The 18306-nt window shown below is 44.0% G+C and overlaps 1 protein-coding gene across 1 annotated transcript in view; it reads left to right on the top strand.

The window, feature by feature from the left end:
• Window positions 1–4512: 4512 nt before the first annotated feature.
• Window positions 4513–18306, top strand: part of TPST2 (tyrosylprotein sulfotransferase 2) — a 54941-nt gene continuing 41147 nt past the window's right edge. The window contains exon 1 of the mRNA XM_073673108.1: window positions 4513–4652. The gene's annotated coding sequence lies outside the window, so the exon portion shown is untranslated. The remainder of the gene's footprint in view (window positions 4653–18306) is intronic.

The following is an 18306-nucleotide window of genomic DNA, read 5'->3' as shown; positions in this document are numbered from 1 at the left end:
CACAATACTGAGCCTCATTTTGACTTGCTTTAAGGACATTACATCAAAGTTGGATCAGCCTGTAGTGTGTTTTTCCACTTTAATTTTGGGGGTGACTCCAAATCCAGGCCTCCATTGGTTAATAAATTTGATTTCCATTGATGATTTTTGTGTGATTTTGTTGTCAGCACATTCAACTTTGTACAGAACAGAGTATTCAATGAGAATATTTCATTCAATCAGATCTAGGATGTGTTATTTCAGTGTTCCCTTTATTTTTTTGAGCAGTGTATAATATTATGGTGTATATAGTGTGGTGATATTATGGTATATATAATATTATGGTGTATATAGTGTGGTGATATTATGGTATATATAGAGTGGGGGGATTATGGTATATATAGTGTGTGTGGATTAGGGTATATATAGTATAATATTATGGTATATAGTGTGGGGAGAAAATTGTATACATATAGTATAATATAGTATATATAGTGTGAGGGGATTATGGTATATAGGATATGATGACATATATAGTATAGTATGGTGATTATTATGGTATATATAGTATAAGATTATGGTATATATAGTGTGGGAGGATTATGGTAAATAGGATATGATGATATATATAGTATAGTATGGAGATATTCTGGCATATATAGTGTAATATATATAGTATGGTGATATTATGGTATATATAGTGTAAGATTATGGTATATATAGTGTGTGTGGAGTATAATATTATGGTATATAGTGTGGGGAGAGTATTGTATACATATAGTATAATATTATAGTATATATAGTGTGGGGGATTATGATATATAGGATATGATGACATATATAGTATAGTATGGTGATATTATGGTATATAGTGTGGGGGGATTATGGTATATACGATATGACATATATAGTATAGTATGGTGATATTATGGTATATATAGTGTGGGGGGATTATGGTATATAGGATATGACATATATAGTATAGTATGGTGATATTATGGTATATATAGTATGGTGATTATTATGGTACTAGATGGTGGCCCGATTCTAACGCATCGGGTATTCTAGAATAGGTATGCGGCCGACCGGGCGCAATCAGCAGAGCGGTATTTAAATTTTGCGCCAAAATCGCTGATTGGTCGAGGCCGGCAACCGCGACCAATTAGCAAAGCGGTGTTAAAATTTGGCACCTATATCGCAGATTGGTCACGGCTGGCGGTGGCGACTAATCAGCAGAGCGGGGTTTAAATTTGGCGCCAATAATGCTGATTGGTCGCGGCCAGCGAACGAGACCAATCAGCAGAGCGGGGTTTAAATTTGGCGGCAATAATGCTGATTGGTTGCGACCGGCGGTCGCGACCAATCAGCAGAGCGTTATTTAAATTTGGCGCCAATAATGGTGATTGGTCACGGCCGCGACTAATCAGCAGAGCGGTGTTTAAATTTGTCGCCAATAATGCTGGTTATTCGTGACCGGTAACCGCGACCAATGAGCAGAGCGGTGTTTAAATATGGCGCCAATATCGCTGATTGGTCGCGGCCGGCCACCACGACCAATCAGCGAAGCGGTGTTTAAATTTGGCGCCAATATCGCTGATTGGTCACGGCCGGTGGTTGCGACTAATCAGCAGAGCGAGGTTTAAATTTGGCGCCAATACTGCTGATTGGTCACGGCCGGCGACCGCGACCAATCAGCAGAGTGGTGTTTAAATTTGGCGCCAATACTGCTGATTGGTCGCGGCCGGCGACCGCGAGTAATCAGCAGAGCGTTGTTTAAATTTGTCACCAAAATTGCTGATTGGTCGCGGCCGGCCACCGCGACCAATCAGCAGAGCGGGGTTTAAATTTGGCGCCAATATTGCTCATTGGTCGCGGCCGGTGACCGCGACCAATCAGCAGAGCGTTGTTTAAATTTAGCGCCAATCTCGCTGATTGGTCGCTGACGCCAGACGCGACCAATCAGCAGAGCATTGTTTAAATTTGGCGCCAATCTCTCTGATTGGTCACGTCTGGCGTCCGCGACCAATCAGCAGAGCGGTGTTTAAATTTGGCGCTAATCTCGCTGATTGGTAGCGGTCGCCGGCGGCCCCGACTAATCAGCACAGCGGTGTTTAAATTTAGCGCCAATCTCGCTGATTGGTCGCGGCCGGCCACCGCGACCAATGAGCAGAGCGGCGTTTAAATTTGCCGGCCATCTCGCTTATTGATCACGGCCGGCCACCGCGACCAATGAGCAGAGCGGCGTTTAAATTTGCCGCCCATCTCGCTGATTGGTCGCGGTCGGCCACCGCGACCAATCAGCAGAGCGTCGTTTAAATTTGCAGCCTATATCGCTGATTGGTCGCGGCCGGCGACCGCGACCAATTAGCAGAGCGGCGTTTAAATTTTCCGCCGATATAGCTGATTGGTCGCGGTGGCCGGCTGCGATTAATCAGCAGAGCGGCGTTTAAATTTGCCGGACATCTCGCTGATTGGTCGCGGTGGCCGGCCGCAACCAATCAGCAGAGCGGCGTTTAAATTTGCCGCCCATCTCACTGATTGGTCGCGGCCGGCCACCGCGACCAATCAGCAGAGCGGCGTTTAAATTTGCTGCCCATCTCGCTGATTGGTTGCGGTGGCCGGCCGCGACCAATCAGCAGAGCAGCGTTTAAATTTGCCGCCCATCTCGCTGATTGGTCGCGGTCGGCCGGCCACCGCGACCAATCAGTAGAGAGGCGTTTAAATTTGCCGCCCATCTCGCTGATTGGTCGTGGTCGGCCACCGCGACCAATCAGCACAGCGGTGTTTAAATTTGCCGCCCATCTCGCTGATTGGTCGCGGCCGGCCACCGCGACCAATCAGCGTCGTATTAGTGTGGGCCCGGGAGCGGCGCTGCTTGTGCGGCTCCGTATTAGCGAGGACCGGGGAGCGGCGCTGCCTGTGCGGCTCCTTCTGCTGCGAGAAGTCGGGAGATGAGCGGCTACTCGCAGCAGAAGCATCCCGACCGGCGGCGCCTCTCCATGGTCCTCCGTTCACACTTGCTGTCGGGAGATCAGCGGGCCAAGCCGCTGATCTTCCGACGTTAGCCGCATGGAGGTCAGCGGCGCCGCTCATCTCCCCGCTGCATCGCCGCTGACCTCCGTCCGGCAGATGAGCAGCTAACGGCCGCCATCTTTTTTCAGAAATCCCGCGGCGCTGATTGGCCGCTGCCGGACCAATGAGCGACGCGGGATTTCCTGGACAGACAGACGGGATAAGACAATTATATATATAGATATATATTATGGTATATATAGTGTGGGGGGATTATGATATATATGATATGATGATATATAGTATAGTATGGTGATATTCTGGCATATATAGTGTGAGGGATTATGGTATATAGGATATGATGATATATAGTATAAGTATAGTATGGTGATTATTATGGTGTATATATAGCGTGGGGGGATTATGGTATATAGGATATGATGACATATATAGTATAAGTATAGTATGGTGATTACTACGGTATATATAGTGTGGGGGGATTATGGTATATAGGATATGATGACATATATAGTATATATGGTGATATTCTGGCATATATAGTGTGGGGGTTATGGTATATAGAATATGATGACATACATGGTATAAGTATAGTATGGTGATTATTATGGTATATATAGTATAATAATAGTGTAATATTATGGTATATATAGTATGGGGGGTTATGGTATATAAGATATGACATATATAGTATATATGGTGATATTCTGGCATATATAGTGTGGGGGTTATGGTATATAGGATATGACATACATAGTATAAGTATAGTATGGTGATTATTATGGTATATATAGTATAATATTATGGTATATATAGTATAATATTATGGTATATATAGTGTGGGGGGGTTATGGTATATAGGATATGATGACATACATAGTATAAGTATAGTATGGTGATTATTATGGTATATATAGTATAATATTATGGTATATATAGTGTGGGGGTTATGGTATATAGGATATGATGACATACATAGTATAAGTATAGTATGGTGATTATTATGGTATATATAGTATAATATTATGGTATATATAGTATAATATTATGGTATATATAGTGTGAGAGGGTTATGGTAGATAGGATATGATGACATACATAGTATAAGTATAGTATGGTGATATTCTAGCATATATAGTGTGGGGGTTATGGTATATAGGATATGATGACATATATAAGTATAGTATGGTGATATTCTGGCACATATAGTGAGGTCTCTGGCTGTACACGGGCTTCCTGGGCCCCTCCCGGCTGTGTCTTCCCCACACGGGTCTTGCTGTCTCTATGTGCCGGGCTCTGTGCTCTCGCCTCCATTGCTCATGACGGGCTGTTTTCCCTCCGTCACCGCCAGCACCGTGTGAGCATGACTCCGTACACGGACCCTACATCCTACTGGCAGGCAGGACACGGCCGTATAGTGGGTCACAGCCTCCACAGCACTGAACACCCAGACCCTGCGGCCAGGCACAGGCCTGAGGGGCGGAGACTAGTGCGCGTCCTGGCGGGGGCGGGGCCTGTGTGAGTCTGGCAGTGGCGGGGGAGGGAGTCGGTGCGTGGGTGCGCGCCTCGGGTTGGTGAGGGCACTGCTGGTGAGAAGAGAGGTTCCCGGTTGCTGCCAGCTGCATGCGGGGGGCAGCGGAGAGGTGAGTGCGGCTGTGCCTGTGCAGGCTAGTTGTGGGTGCAGTGTGGTGTCCGGGCGCCCTGGCTCCTATGTGCCTCATGTAGCTGTGCTGATAGACATGTGCCTGTGTGGTCGTGTACCCCACCATTACCGTCAGGTGTGTGCACATGGCCCCAGTAATGACTGTTATGTCTAGTCTTCAGCCATTTGTGAGCTGTGTGGGAAAGCTGGGTGCAAGCTGTGTCCCCATAGGGGGCTGTCACCAGACTCCTGACTGCCACCCTGGGGCATGGCACTAGTATACATCACTGGGCACATCAGCCATTCAGGATGCCAGGAAAGCTGAGTGACAACTTCTAGATCTGTTCTTAAAGGGATTGTCCATTGCTTATTGGCCATGTTACTGGGAATATCAGAACTTCAGAGTTGATCTCTGTTGCACAGGTGTAATGATTGCCGCGTTGGCACAACCCTCGCCCGTCCGCAGGGCAGTGGCCTTCTTCACACATTTAGTAGCCGGCAGGGCATGTGTCAGGAGTGTGCAGTATATACTGTAGGTTTTATCATCCTGATTACGGTGATTATTTTCACAGATTACTTGCTGAAAGCCGAGGATTATCTCTATTGGATTACTGTAGGGTTAATCCACTTGTGAGTTCTGCGGCTAATCCGTCACAAAAATCCACGTTTTATATGTGGATTATCTGAAAAACCCACCCAGCATTGATTTTGGGTTTTCCTATAATCCCCTGGCCCTACGGGGGGGGGGGGGGGGGATTTATTAAACAATTTCCCCTTCTTTTTGCGCCTTTTCTGTTCATAAAAAGTCACAAATTTTTATATCTTGCATTTTGTTCAATTTTATGCCGCCGACATCGCTTTTCTTAGAAGCGGATGGTGTTTACTCTAAAGAAAGGGGCCAACAGGCACTCAAAATATTTCCAAATATTTACATAAGTTATAAAGGACAAAAAATAATAGTTTGGCTAAGTGCACACGATGCGTATTTGAAGCGGAAATTTCCGCTTCATTTCCGCATGTCCTTTTTCCTGGAAAACGCATGCGGAATTTGGCATGCGTTTTTCGCGCGTAATTCGCGCGTTTTGCACATGCGGAATTGCCTTGCGTTTTCTACTGCATTGTAGATGGCAATTCCGCATGCGTAAACGCACAAAGAATTGACATGCTGCGGAATTTTCCGCACAACAAAACGCTGCGGAAAATTCCGCAGCGTGGGCATTACAATTGCGGAATGCCATAGGGGACCATGGCAGAAGGCTAACATGCGTAATTCATGCGTTTACGCTGCGGAATTTTCCGCACAAAATACGCATGAAATACGCATCGTGTGCACATAGCCTTTCTGTTTGTGGCTCATGGACAGCACACGATGTGCCATATTTATTAAGGGGTTTGCACCTCTTCATGAATTTCTGCATGCTACTGATTTAAGAGCTTGTTCAGACAAGGCTGTAATTGGTCCGTGTGCTGTCCAAGAGTACCCAAAGCAGGTAGCACACTGACAAAGCAGGTCAGCGACAGTTCACATGAACCTTTTTACACACAGGCAAATGATCCACATGTAAAAAATCTCAGCAGCCTCTACTCTGATCTGTATTCCGGGTCACACTCGTCCATTATAAGCCAAAGGCGCAGAAAGGACTGATCACTTACAGGTTACCATCTGTTTGGCATCCATCTTTACGGATCTATTGCAATTATTAACACAGGAAACTGTATTTAGTTTTTTATTAAATTGTCAATATAAAACCGAATGGCGAATGAAAAATGTGTTATTTTTTGGGCTATATGAAAAACAGTCTACTCTGTATATGTTGGTCTGAACTTGGCCTAAGACTGGTGTAAGAAGCGCCATCCTTAGTGAAGTCAACCCTATGTGTGATACAAGCCTCCGGGAATGTTTTTAGAGTATCGAAAAGGAAGTGGCCTCTTCCTTATTTCTCACTTTCTAAGTTTGTAAAAATACAAGTGAAACACGATGGCCTTCTCCCTGGTATGATGAATGGACGCGGTCAGACTGGTCATTATTTATGTGCCGACTCCCCTGGGAATATGTCCTTGTGAGCATCTTGTTCTGGCCAGTAGATATTCCAGCCAGCTACCTTCTGGCCTCCTTCCTTTTCTTTTTCAATTTGAGACATTTTTTACAGACATTTTTGAAGTTCTTAAAGGGAATATGTCAGAAGAATGCACTACCTAGAGCCTGTCTTTGATTAAAAAAGAAAAAAAGCCGGAAATCAAACATCTATGTAGACTTTCTCATATTTCACTGCAGGTCTTTAAGGGGCTGTCCAGAACTTTAATAAGAATACTCCCAGCTGTTGGCAAGTCCCATGGTAACCAATGGAAAACTGTCTGCGTAGCCAGAATACCACGTTTATGCACACGGAGTAGTGGCTGCTGTTCCATTGAAGTGAATAGGAGCTGATCTTCAGTAGCCAAAATGGCCGCTACACAGCATACAGACCCTTGCCTTTCTGCTATGTACTCTCTACTTCTTGCCTCCATGGGAGCTACAAACAGCTCAGTGTAGGGGTGCCGGGTGGCAGACCTGTTTTTGTAAAAAAAATAAATAAATAAATCAATAAAAAGCTTTAAAATATTGAAAAGTTCTGTTTCTAGTAAAACAGAATGACCTCCAGATATATCCTCCTACACCGCCTACCACCCAGCTTTCCAGGCTTGTTTATTGGGTATCTGCAGGTTATGTACCCGTGAAGGCAGACAGCATGTTGCTGCATAGATAGTGAAATTGGGCTGACTTTAACAGGATGACAACACTTGTGGGAGTTATATTGGTGACCATACTTTTATATCCCAAGTGTGTGTATAGATAATAATAAAGCTGGACAAATTAAAAAAAAAGCAGAATTTTGTAGGACTCCTGTCTCTGATGGTTTCAAGGGAATAAGTCAGCAGGTTTTTGCTACCTCATCTGAGAGCAGCCTGTATAGGCAAAGAGACCCTGAATCCAACCATGTATCACTTAGATTACTGAGTGCAGCGATTCTGACACAATCACAGCTTCTAGATGTTTAGGCTGTGTGTCCACTATGCGTTTTTTAAGCATTTCCGCAGCGGTAATTCTGCTGCTGAAATGCTTAAAAAACGCTTGGTAGAAGGTCTGCTATGTTCCCCAATGATAATCCGCATGTGCTGTGCACATGCTGCGGAAATTTTCGCTGCGGATTATCATTGCGGGAAAATCCGCAGCACTACCAGTTATTTTGCGGAAGCACGCCATTTTCGCCGCCATTGACTTACATTGGAACGCATGTAATCCGCATCACTGCATCTGTACATGCGGATTCCATGCGTTTCAATGTGCAGATGGTACCCGGGTCTGGAGAAGAGGAGACTCTCATCCAGACCCGGGTACCATAGAACCTGTAAAAAAAAGAATAAAATAAAAAATAAATATTATACTTACCTTCTGATGGCCCCCGGTGTCCTTGTCTCGGCTTGCCGGCAGCTTGCGGTGGACTGAAGGACCTGTGCTGACGTCATTTAGTCACGTGACCGCTGACATCAGCAGGTCCTTAAAAATCTACCGCAAGCTGTCGGCAAGCCGAGACAAGGACTCTGGGGGCCATCAGAAGGTAAGTATATATTTATTTTTTACCATTCTTTCGGTCACACTATATAAATTCATGCTGTTTGCATGGATTTATATAGTGTGACCAAGTTGTCAAGCACTTTCCAAGTGATGCTAAAATCGGTTGGAAAGCGCTTGTCAACCCGCATGTGGAAATGCAAGTGAAGAACGCTTCACATCCGCATGTCCCTGGCAGGAAAACGCATGTACAATCCGCATGTACAATCCACATGCGTTTTTTCTGCCTGGGAGATGCAGAAACGCTCAGGAAAAAGCCGGAGCATTTCTGCATCGTGGGCACATAGCCTTATAGGGGTTGTCCAGTACTTTTAAAAATATGCCAATGTGATAAATAGAAGCTTCTTTCTAATTACCTCCTGGTGCTGTTTCTGCCTGTAAGCGGCGCTATCGGTGGCCGCTCACAGGCAGCACATGACCCCCCGCTGTCGTCATGTCAAGTGAGGCGTGACTCAGCGCTGGGGTCCCCGCGGTGGCTGCTGGATGTGACACGGGGACCCCAGCACTGAGCTACGCCTCACTTGACATGACGACCGCATGCTTTTCCAATGAATGGGGAGAGGCAGAGCTCGCAGTGGATGGTGGGCGTGACGTGCGGGGTAACCCCGCCCACAGCCTGGACTTGTCGTGACGTCAGCGGATGTCAGAGCCGGCTGCAGCCGGGGGTCACGTGCTGCCTGTGGGCGGCCACCGATAGCCGCGCCGCTTACAAGCAGAAACAGCACCAGGAGTGATTAGAAAGAAGCTTCTGTTTATCATTACTGTTTATCATTAAAACACATTGGCATATTTTTAAAAGTTCTGGACAATCCCTTTAATCAAGTAGATCTAGAAAGCTTTCCCCACCCACACCAGGCTCTGTATATACAGTGTCCATAGACAGTGAGCTGCCTATCACAGGGGCAGGGGGCGGAGTGTGACCAGGAAGCACACTGCTGTGTCCCAGCAATGATAAGCTCTTGGTGCTAAAACAATCATTGTAAGCAAACAGAACCTTGGAGCTTGATAAGAGGCATTGCTGAAACCTGTGTTTTAACCCCTACCTCATGCTGTCTTCAGATTACACAGCAAAAACCTGCTGACAGATTCCCTTTAATTTGACTGATCTGAGATAAACATAGAGGGCCAGAGACCCTGATGTGTCACTTAGGGTATGTGCACACACTGCCTTATAACCTCAGGTGAACCTGCTGAGTATTTCAAACAGAAGAAGCTTCAGGAAACTGGCATTTTTTTTCCTTTTCCTGAAGCATCTTTTGTGGGGCGTTTTTAGGTCGTTTCCTGAGCAATTTTCATACAGTTTTGGCTGCTGCCAAGTTTTTGGAAGCGTTTTCCTATGGTTCTTGCAAAGTCTGTTTAATATAGATGTCATGTGCACATACCCTTACTGGGCTTCTTGCTGTAGTCTAGATAAATCACGGTTTTCTCCTGCCCACATCACTGGCAGCTTTCTGAGAACACTGTACATTGACAGAAAGCTGCTAATCCATGTTGGAGATGGGATTATACTGAGAAGAATGGCTATATAACATCAAACACCTAGTCCTGCAATGATGATCTCCTAATAAAACAATGATTTTATTGAAACACGGTCTTGTAGGTGACACATTGCTGGAATCAGGGTCTCAGCCCCTGCATCATGCTGCTGACAGATTTCCTTCAAATTAAGGCTCACTTTGGGGCATTTTTAGAAATGTTAGGTTTGACTTTGTTTTTTTCCCTCCCATTAAATGCATAGTCTAGGAAAAGCTCCCTTAGGAAATGTTAATGGATGACTGTGATGAATGCCATTCTGTGTTTATAAAACTGTATCACGGAATATAAACTTTATTTGATGCCACTTTATACAATAGCACAGTCTGTTGCATCTCATATTACATAGAAATGTAAATCCCAGGGGTTCGGGTAAAAGATCGAAAATTCAGACTCTCTTTTTGCAGATCTTCTCCTAACTCTCACCAATCCTCACCTCTCTCCTTTAATTTACATTCCATTTTATCAGAATTTGGTACTTTGTCAGGCCGCAAAACAAACACAAGTAAAACTGAAGCGCTCTCAATAAATATACCAGATCCTCAATTGAATCTCCTATGTATTAACTTCAAATACCATTGGAAAGATACCACTCTTAAAAATTAAGGAATTAATCTCACATCCTCATTTTCAACTCTCTGAGAATAATTTTCCATCACTCTATAAAGAAATCAGTTCCCTCTTGACAAGATGGATGTCCCTACCCCTATCTCGCCATTTTTCAGCAATAAAATGTCCATTCTTCTAAAATTATTATATGTTTAAAACGTTACTTTACCCATACATGTCCCACTCAGAGAGTTAAGATCATTCTAAGCAGCTACTTTAAAGGCAGGAGAGCACCACAGAATTCCAAAGTCAATTCTGCTGATGAGTAAAAATACGGGTGGTTTAGGTACCGGTCACTTTGTACACTATTATTAAGCTACTCATTTACACAGAGTCCAAGCATGGTCCTCTAAACCTGCCTATACGGAATGGATGAAAATTGATAAACTTTGACTTGCACCAGCACAGCCTAACTCTGATATGGAATGGTTCATATAATCCTCTTTCAAATCAACTCCTTGGCCCAATGGATCTCACCAGAGGCATTTGGAGAACTTACTCTAAAAATGTCAAATTGTGTTCCACAAGCTACCCCCTTACATCCTTCCTATTTCACACAAATTTCCCTGAAAGCTTGACCCCCTCTTAACAAGTATTTGTGCCCACACTGGTCAGTTTAATTTTGCAGATATAACTAACTATATAACCAGGACAAGGCTCACGTATGATGAGATGAAATCTAAACTTTGTTAGTAAACTCTCATTATTCCAATATAGTCTACTACTAGGACAATCCCTTCTCATACCCCATACTTGGCCCAATAAAATAAAAATGGTTATACTCGCCTCCCTTTCCAGTGCCGTTCCATTGGTGTCGGCACTCGCTCTCCCCGGGGCTCTCGTGCGCTGTTGTGACATGTGATGCCGGCGCCCAATCGCCGCCGGTGTCACTGTCCTCGCCTCCTGTGGAATTGAACAAGAATAGGAAGTCCGGGCTGCGGCTGCTCTCTGACTTCTTCTTCATGTTCAATTCGTATGAAGGCGGAGACAGGGACTCCAGCGCTGATTGGGCGCCGGCATCACGTCACAAAACCGCACGGGAGTCCCGGGGAGGGAGAGTACCGACACTGGGAACGGCGACGGCATGGGAGGCGAGTATAAGCTTTTTTTTATTTTATCAGGGCCAAGCGTGGGGTATGAGAAGCAGTTATCCTAGTAGAGGACAACCCCTTTAAGATTAGGCATTTTACCTCATCCCTATTCCATAGCTTACAGGTTTCTTTTTCAATATATTTTGAAAGACTCTGTAGAATCGGTCCCTCAACAAAAGGCTTCATTTCTAATGTATATAATTTACAAAATCCCAATGATAATTCCTTGATTAGACATCCATATATGCTCAATGGGAAAGCTGTTTGGGTTGAACTCTAAGTGATGCTGACTGGAGACTTGTTTGATCAAGAGCAGCTATTACGGCATCCTGTATCACTTACAAAGAGAACCAATATAAGATCCTCCATTTCTGCTACTACATAAACCAGACTCAACTATTTCTCCCATGTGTTGGAGATGTGCCTCATTGAGAGGAACTATCTTTCACCTATTCTGGGACTGTTCCCTGATAACCAGGGCTGTGGAGTCGGTATAAAATGGACTGACCCCGACTCCTAAAAATATAATAAATTGGGTACAGTAGAACAATGCAGGATGTGCTGTAAATGTTTTCATAAGAATTTGGGCAAGTTATGAAATGTCCTATAAATGTCTGTTCCATTCCAGATATAAGGATCTCGGCTTTTAGTTGAGATGAATCTGTGCTGCTCTTTATGTACAAACACGCAGCGTCCAGATGTTACGGTATAGTGGATGGGATCTCTAGAAATCCCATGTCCTCTATGCGTGCATCAGAGGCTGCGGATCACCCGTCGACACTGACATATGGCGCGTCTTTCAGGACCGCAGCATGTCAAATACTCTTGCGGAGTTGCTAGTCTCCGCAACATAAATTTGACCACTAGAATGTATTGAATGCGGTTCAGTGAATACATGTGGGTTTACCTGCGTTCAATAGAATGCAACGTTTTGGACGCAGCAAAAAATAGGCGTCCAAAGCGCTGCTATATCCGGATCGAGGGCACACAGCCTAAAATTCAAAAAAATGGCGTGGCCTCCCGCGTTATTTTTATAACCAGCAGAGGGAAAGCTGGGGGCTGATAGCAGGAGAAGGGGCCATTAGCAAAAAAAAATGTTCCCTGGCTATTAATATCAGCTGTTTGTTTAGCCTTTACTGGCTAGATTACAGGGGGAGCCCAGAAAAAATTGACGTGGGGTCCCCCTATAAAATCTAACCAGAAAAGGCTAAACAGACAGCTGCGGGCTGATATTAATAGCCAGGGAAGGGGCCATGGATACTAGCCCCCTTCACGGCTATAAATATCACCCCTCAGCAGTCCCAGAACTGGCGCTTCTTAAGATGCGCCAAATCTGGCGCTTAGTCTCCGCTCTTCCCGCTGCCCTGTAGTGGTGGCGAGTGCTGTAATGAGGTTGGGGTTGACGTCAGCCTTGTATTGGAGGCTGACGTGAAGCCCATATTAGTAATGGAGGGCATCTATTAGACGCCCCCATTACTAACTGCGTAGTAAAGTTATTGCCGCCTTTTCAATAAAAGACACGGCCAGAATAAAGTATTTTAATGAAATAAAAAAACACATGGTTTTTAAAAAAAAAAAATTTTTTATTCTACTCTGTCCGCGAAGCCATCGATCTTCTGAAAAAAAAGTAAAAAGCAAACAACCATATCCCTCACCTGTCCGCCATCACGACGCAGTCCACAATTACGCCGATTGTCCCTTGGCGATACGGGTCACCTCTACAGCAGTGACCTCAGCAATCCCTGATGTCACTGCTGTAGAAGACACTGGGTCACTGGGGTTCATTAGCTGAAGATCAGCTGATCAGCCCCGGTGAGCTCACCACCAGTACTGGTGGGAACATTATTCAGAATGTTCCCACGGTGAGGTCACGTGAGTGATCAGCTGATCGCTCTTGTGACTGCAGGTCCTGGCAGCGCAGTACACTGCTGGGAGCGAGCGAGGAGAACATTGCCAGGGACCAGGAGGACACTGGGTGTGTGGTGTGTGTGTGGTGTGGTGTGGTGTGTGTGGGGTGGGGGGGGTGGGCTGGACAGGTGAGTATAGTGTTTTGTGTTGTTGTGTTTTTTTTTTTTTTGTTTTTTTTTTTTTTATACACCACATGGTAGCCGGCTTGGCTGAGGAGACTACTGCTCCTCCCAACCGCGCCGCTCTCGCTGTTATCAGTGGGAGTGGCGGTCGGATGAGAGCAGTAGTCTCCTCTCCCGACCCAGGTACCACCCGCACCGCGTTTCCACCGCGAATTTGCGCCTATTGGCTTTAATTGAAAAGCAGCAAATCCGCGGGTATAAATATTATACCTGCGGATTTTTCGGGTTCAATTCAAATCACAATGGTCATGCTGCAGTTTTTACCGCAATGGCAATCCTGAGCGAAAATTTCTGCATCATGTGCACAGCACATCAGGATTACCATTGCTATAGCTGGCAGACCTATTAACAAGCGTTTTCGCAGCGGAAAAACAGCCGAGGAAACGCAGTAAAAACGCTTCGTGTGTACATACCTCATGCAATATTCTCATATGGTGAATAATATGTGTGGAATCTGAAATGGCAATTTGCAAAAGTACAAAACAAAGGAATTGTGAAATCTCCGTAGACTACCGCGCAGTAATATATAGTACTAGAGAAATCGGTGACTTCCAGCATATGTTATACAATCCTTTCTAACAAGTCAGTTTGTGAAACTTTTGGTCTGCTCGCCTTGCTTATGCAATGGCTCTCTATAAAAGTCTGCCAAGTTTTCTTGTTTAGTAAAACAGTCTGTAGACCTATAGGTGCCTGATGGAAGATCAACAAGCACACCGTTGGCCTCCGTTCAGTGAATTGGAGCCTATGAGAATGTCAATGTAAGTACGGTATATATAAAATAAAAAGATAAAAAGCACTGTGCACTTCGCCTTAGCTCACCTGCATATGATGTGATTTCAACCTGGAAATATCTACATCATGCAAACGTGAGCACTCTCATTTTTATTACGTTTGAATGGTTAAGATGCATAGAGTGGCACTTGGGCTCAATAGTTCTATGAGCCTATTCATTTGCTTGTACGTGAGCCTGTGCACGTGCTTGCAGAAGTGAGCTCATCAGAGCAGTGTTTAAAGCTTTCAATGGTTGTCTCAGTACTTGAGTGATCGGCAGCGCGCTTAGGTATGTAGGAAACATAAAAACAAAAAACTATAGGTTCCCGTTAATTGTAGAGAATAGCAAATGCAACATTTTACAGTAATGCTGCGTGCCCACTATGCGTTTTTCAGGCGTTTCTGCCACGGAATTTCCGCAGCAAAAACGTTTAAAAAACGCTTGGTAATACGTGCCCCATGGTTCCCAATGTTAATCCGCATGTGCTGCGGAAATTTCCGCTGCGGATTATCATTGCGGAAAAATCCGCAGCATGTCCATTCATTTTGCGGAAACGTGGCGTAATTGCCGCCATTGATTTGCATTGAATCGCATAGTATCCGCATGATGACATATACACATGCGGATATTAAGCGATTCAATGTGCGGATGGTACCCGGGTCTGGAGAAGAGGAGACTCTCTCCTCCGGACCCGGGTACCATAGAACCTGTAGTTAAAAAGAATTAAAATAAAAAAACATTATACTCACCTTCTGATGGCCCCTGGTCTCCTATACAGTTCGTCTGGTGTCTTGGGCGGCTCGCGGTGGTGTAAAAGGACCTTCCATGACGTCATTTAGTCATGTGACAGGTCACACGACCACAGACGTCAGCGGTCGCGTGACCTGTCACATGACTAAATGACGTCATGGAAGGTCCCTTTACACCACCGCGAGCCGCCCAAGACACTGGACGCACCGGAGAAGGAGACCGGGGGCCATCGGAAGGTGAGTATTATGTTTTGTTTTTTGTTTTTTTTGCCATTTATATTCTTTTTACCATTTTTATTCTATTAACTTGGTCACACTATATAAATACATGCCGGTTGCATGGATTTATATAGTGTAACCAAGTTGTCAAGCACTTTTCCAAGTGATGCTAAAATCGCTTGGAAAAGCGCTTGATAACCCCCATGCAGAAATGCATGCAAAAACGCTTGACAAACGCTTCTACCTGGTGGGAAAAACGCATGTAAAATCCGCATGCCAGGGAGAAGCGGAAAAAATCCGGAGCATTTCTGCTTTTTGGGCACATAGAGTAAAGTGATTGGCAGCATTTTTACACTGTGTGATGATCTTAAATGCACCAAGGGTAGTCAGATGTGGAAGTGCTCATTAAAGCCTAAAAATAACAGCAGTACTGAATACAAAAGCGAGCTAATATTCTCATCAGCAACATGCATGGCTTACAGTACTACTAAAAATAGGACTCAGGTTGGCCTGTTCTTTGGGTTCCTCAGACTTTCTCCTATCAATATCTGATGACCAATACTAACCTCGGACCATACACATTAGACTGACATCAGCCAGACCTGCCAGTAGCACTTGGCAGATTTGATCATTCATGTACAGGTGCATCTCACTAAATTAGAATATCATCAAAAAGTTAAGTTATTTCAGTTCTTCAATACAAAAAGTGAAACTCCATATCATATAGAGTCATTACAAACATAGTGATCTATTTCAAGTGTTTATTTCTGTTAATGTTGATGATTATGGCTTACAGCCAATGAAAACACAAAAGTCATTATCTCAGTAAATTAGAATAATTGAAAAATGTTTTTAAAATCCAGAATGTTGGCCTACTGAAATGTATGTTCAGTAAATGCACTCAATACTTGCTCGGGGCAATAGTTTCACTTTTTGTATTGAAGGACTGAAATAAATTAACTTTTTGGTGATATTCTAATTTTGTGAGATGCACCTGTATGTGGAGTTGTGTACTATGTAATTGATCTATTGTGTATGGGGGGCTTTAAGGTAACTTAGACACGCCCTATCAGTCAAAAACTAGAAGGTGGGGAAAGGGGATTTTTCCACAAGTTACGTGAATGACGACCATTTCCATAGAAAGGTAATGGTTCTGGGGTCGCGCATGCTCCCTTCCCCTGCATTGATACAGGGGGCTTGATGTCCTTGTTTGGACAACCCCTTTCACATGCTAGTCTTTTAATGTGCGAGTACTACTCCAAAGTTATTTTTAAGGTTTAAGGTGCTTTTACTCTGCAGGATTATCATGAACGAGCTTTCCTATGAATTGTGCAGTCTAAACCAATTGCTGATCACCTGACAAACAAACAAAACACTCGTTCTGTGAAAAGATCTTTTGGTTTGCCTATTGTCCTATGCAAACAGGACCTGCACTGCCGAGAACAATGGCTACCTATGTACAGTGAACGATCTATTACAGATTGCTCAGTGCTCATCTGAAGCATGGTCTACCTGTGTTAAAAGGCTAATAAATAACCTCCGGTATTCCCACTTGATTTTGCTTCGTATAAACATCATCTTGATATCTGACTACCCCTGACTCTATAATAGCCAGTGGTCCCATTCAGATGTTCGAATTCAAAAACAGACAAATGTACAAAATTGGGATCTAATTAAAGGGAAACTGTCACCAGGATTTTGCTACATCTGAGAGAAATATAATATCGCAGCAGAGACCCTGATTCTAGCACTGTGTTGCTCTGTTACTTATTGGGCTGCTTGCTGTAGTTTTGATAAAATAACTTTTATTTGTGGCAGATTTACTAGTTCTCTGATTATTGAACTCTGTAAAATCCCACCCACACCACTGATTTAGGTGTTTTTTTTTTTGCCTATGCACAGTGTACACAGAAAGCTGCCAATCAGTGGTGGGGGTAGGGTTATACAGAGTCTATGAGTATTAAGGAATACATGGCAGCAGGCTTATTTTTCCAGTGATAATCTTCTGATTACCAAAGCAATCAGCCCAGTAAGTGACACATCGTTGGGATCTGGGTGTCTGTCCCTACATTATGCTGCTCTCAGAAAAAAAATCTGACAGTACATTGACCAGAGTAAATCAGTAGGGCTGCTCATAAAGTGTCCCTGTTTACAATCAGGGATGTAGTCCACTCCATTCCTGTACCTGCTTGAGAGGACGGACACTATAAAGCTGAGTCCTGGCAGTCTATGGCTTTGTTGGGGTATCTTCTGAATCCCGTTTTCATGCTTAGTGAATGTGTAAGTGCGTTGAGCATTTTTTTTCACAGAGAAGAATCACCACAGCATGCACTATTCTCATCCATTAATGAGAAGAAGAGTGCATGTCTGCATTGGGGGAAGAGTGGAGGATGAGACAAGTGCCCAAAGCACAATCATTTCAACATTTGTCTGAACTCGACCTTATGCGGAGTTCACACTACATTTGAGGCTTTTACCTGTAGAAACCACAACACCGATTTATGCATTGTACGATAGAAAACACTGGTGCTCGACAGACTCCATTGAATTAGAAGTCTGTTAACCTACAAAATTCCACCAAAAGTAGAAGGTTATAGCTCCTAGAATAATAATGTGAAACCAAAAAGGTTCTTCAAGGCCACCTCATATGTAGCGAGAATCAATGCATCAAGCCTCATAGGAGGGTAAAATAAAAAAAAAATGAGCATAAGACTAATAATAAAGTTTTATTGCATCAACAATAATAACAGTAAGTACTATACAATTAAAGTGAGGGACAAGTACGGCTAAGAACTTGCATAGGGGAGATGGGTAGTGTGCACAACTTTTGTGTAGCCTAAAACACCTATTACAACTGGATCCATTTTCTTTTTCAAGCATTAGTCTATCAGAAACATAACGAGTGGTCATCTATTATGTCATCTATTAACAAATTTGTTTTCTCAGTTCTGCGCATGCCCAAAACTCTAGAGGTGTACA

This window comes from Phyllobates terribilis, unplaced genomic scaffold (assembly GCF_046119375.1).
Source record: "Phyllobates terribilis strain yellow unplaced genomic scaffold, ASM4611937v1 Scaffold_1__5_contigs__length_1240528914, whole genome shotgun sequence".
NCBI lineage: Eukaryota > Metazoa > Chordata > Amphibia > Anura > Dendrobatidae > Phyllobates > Phyllobates terribilis.
This window is presented reverse-complemented; position numbering and strand designations above follow the sequence as displayed.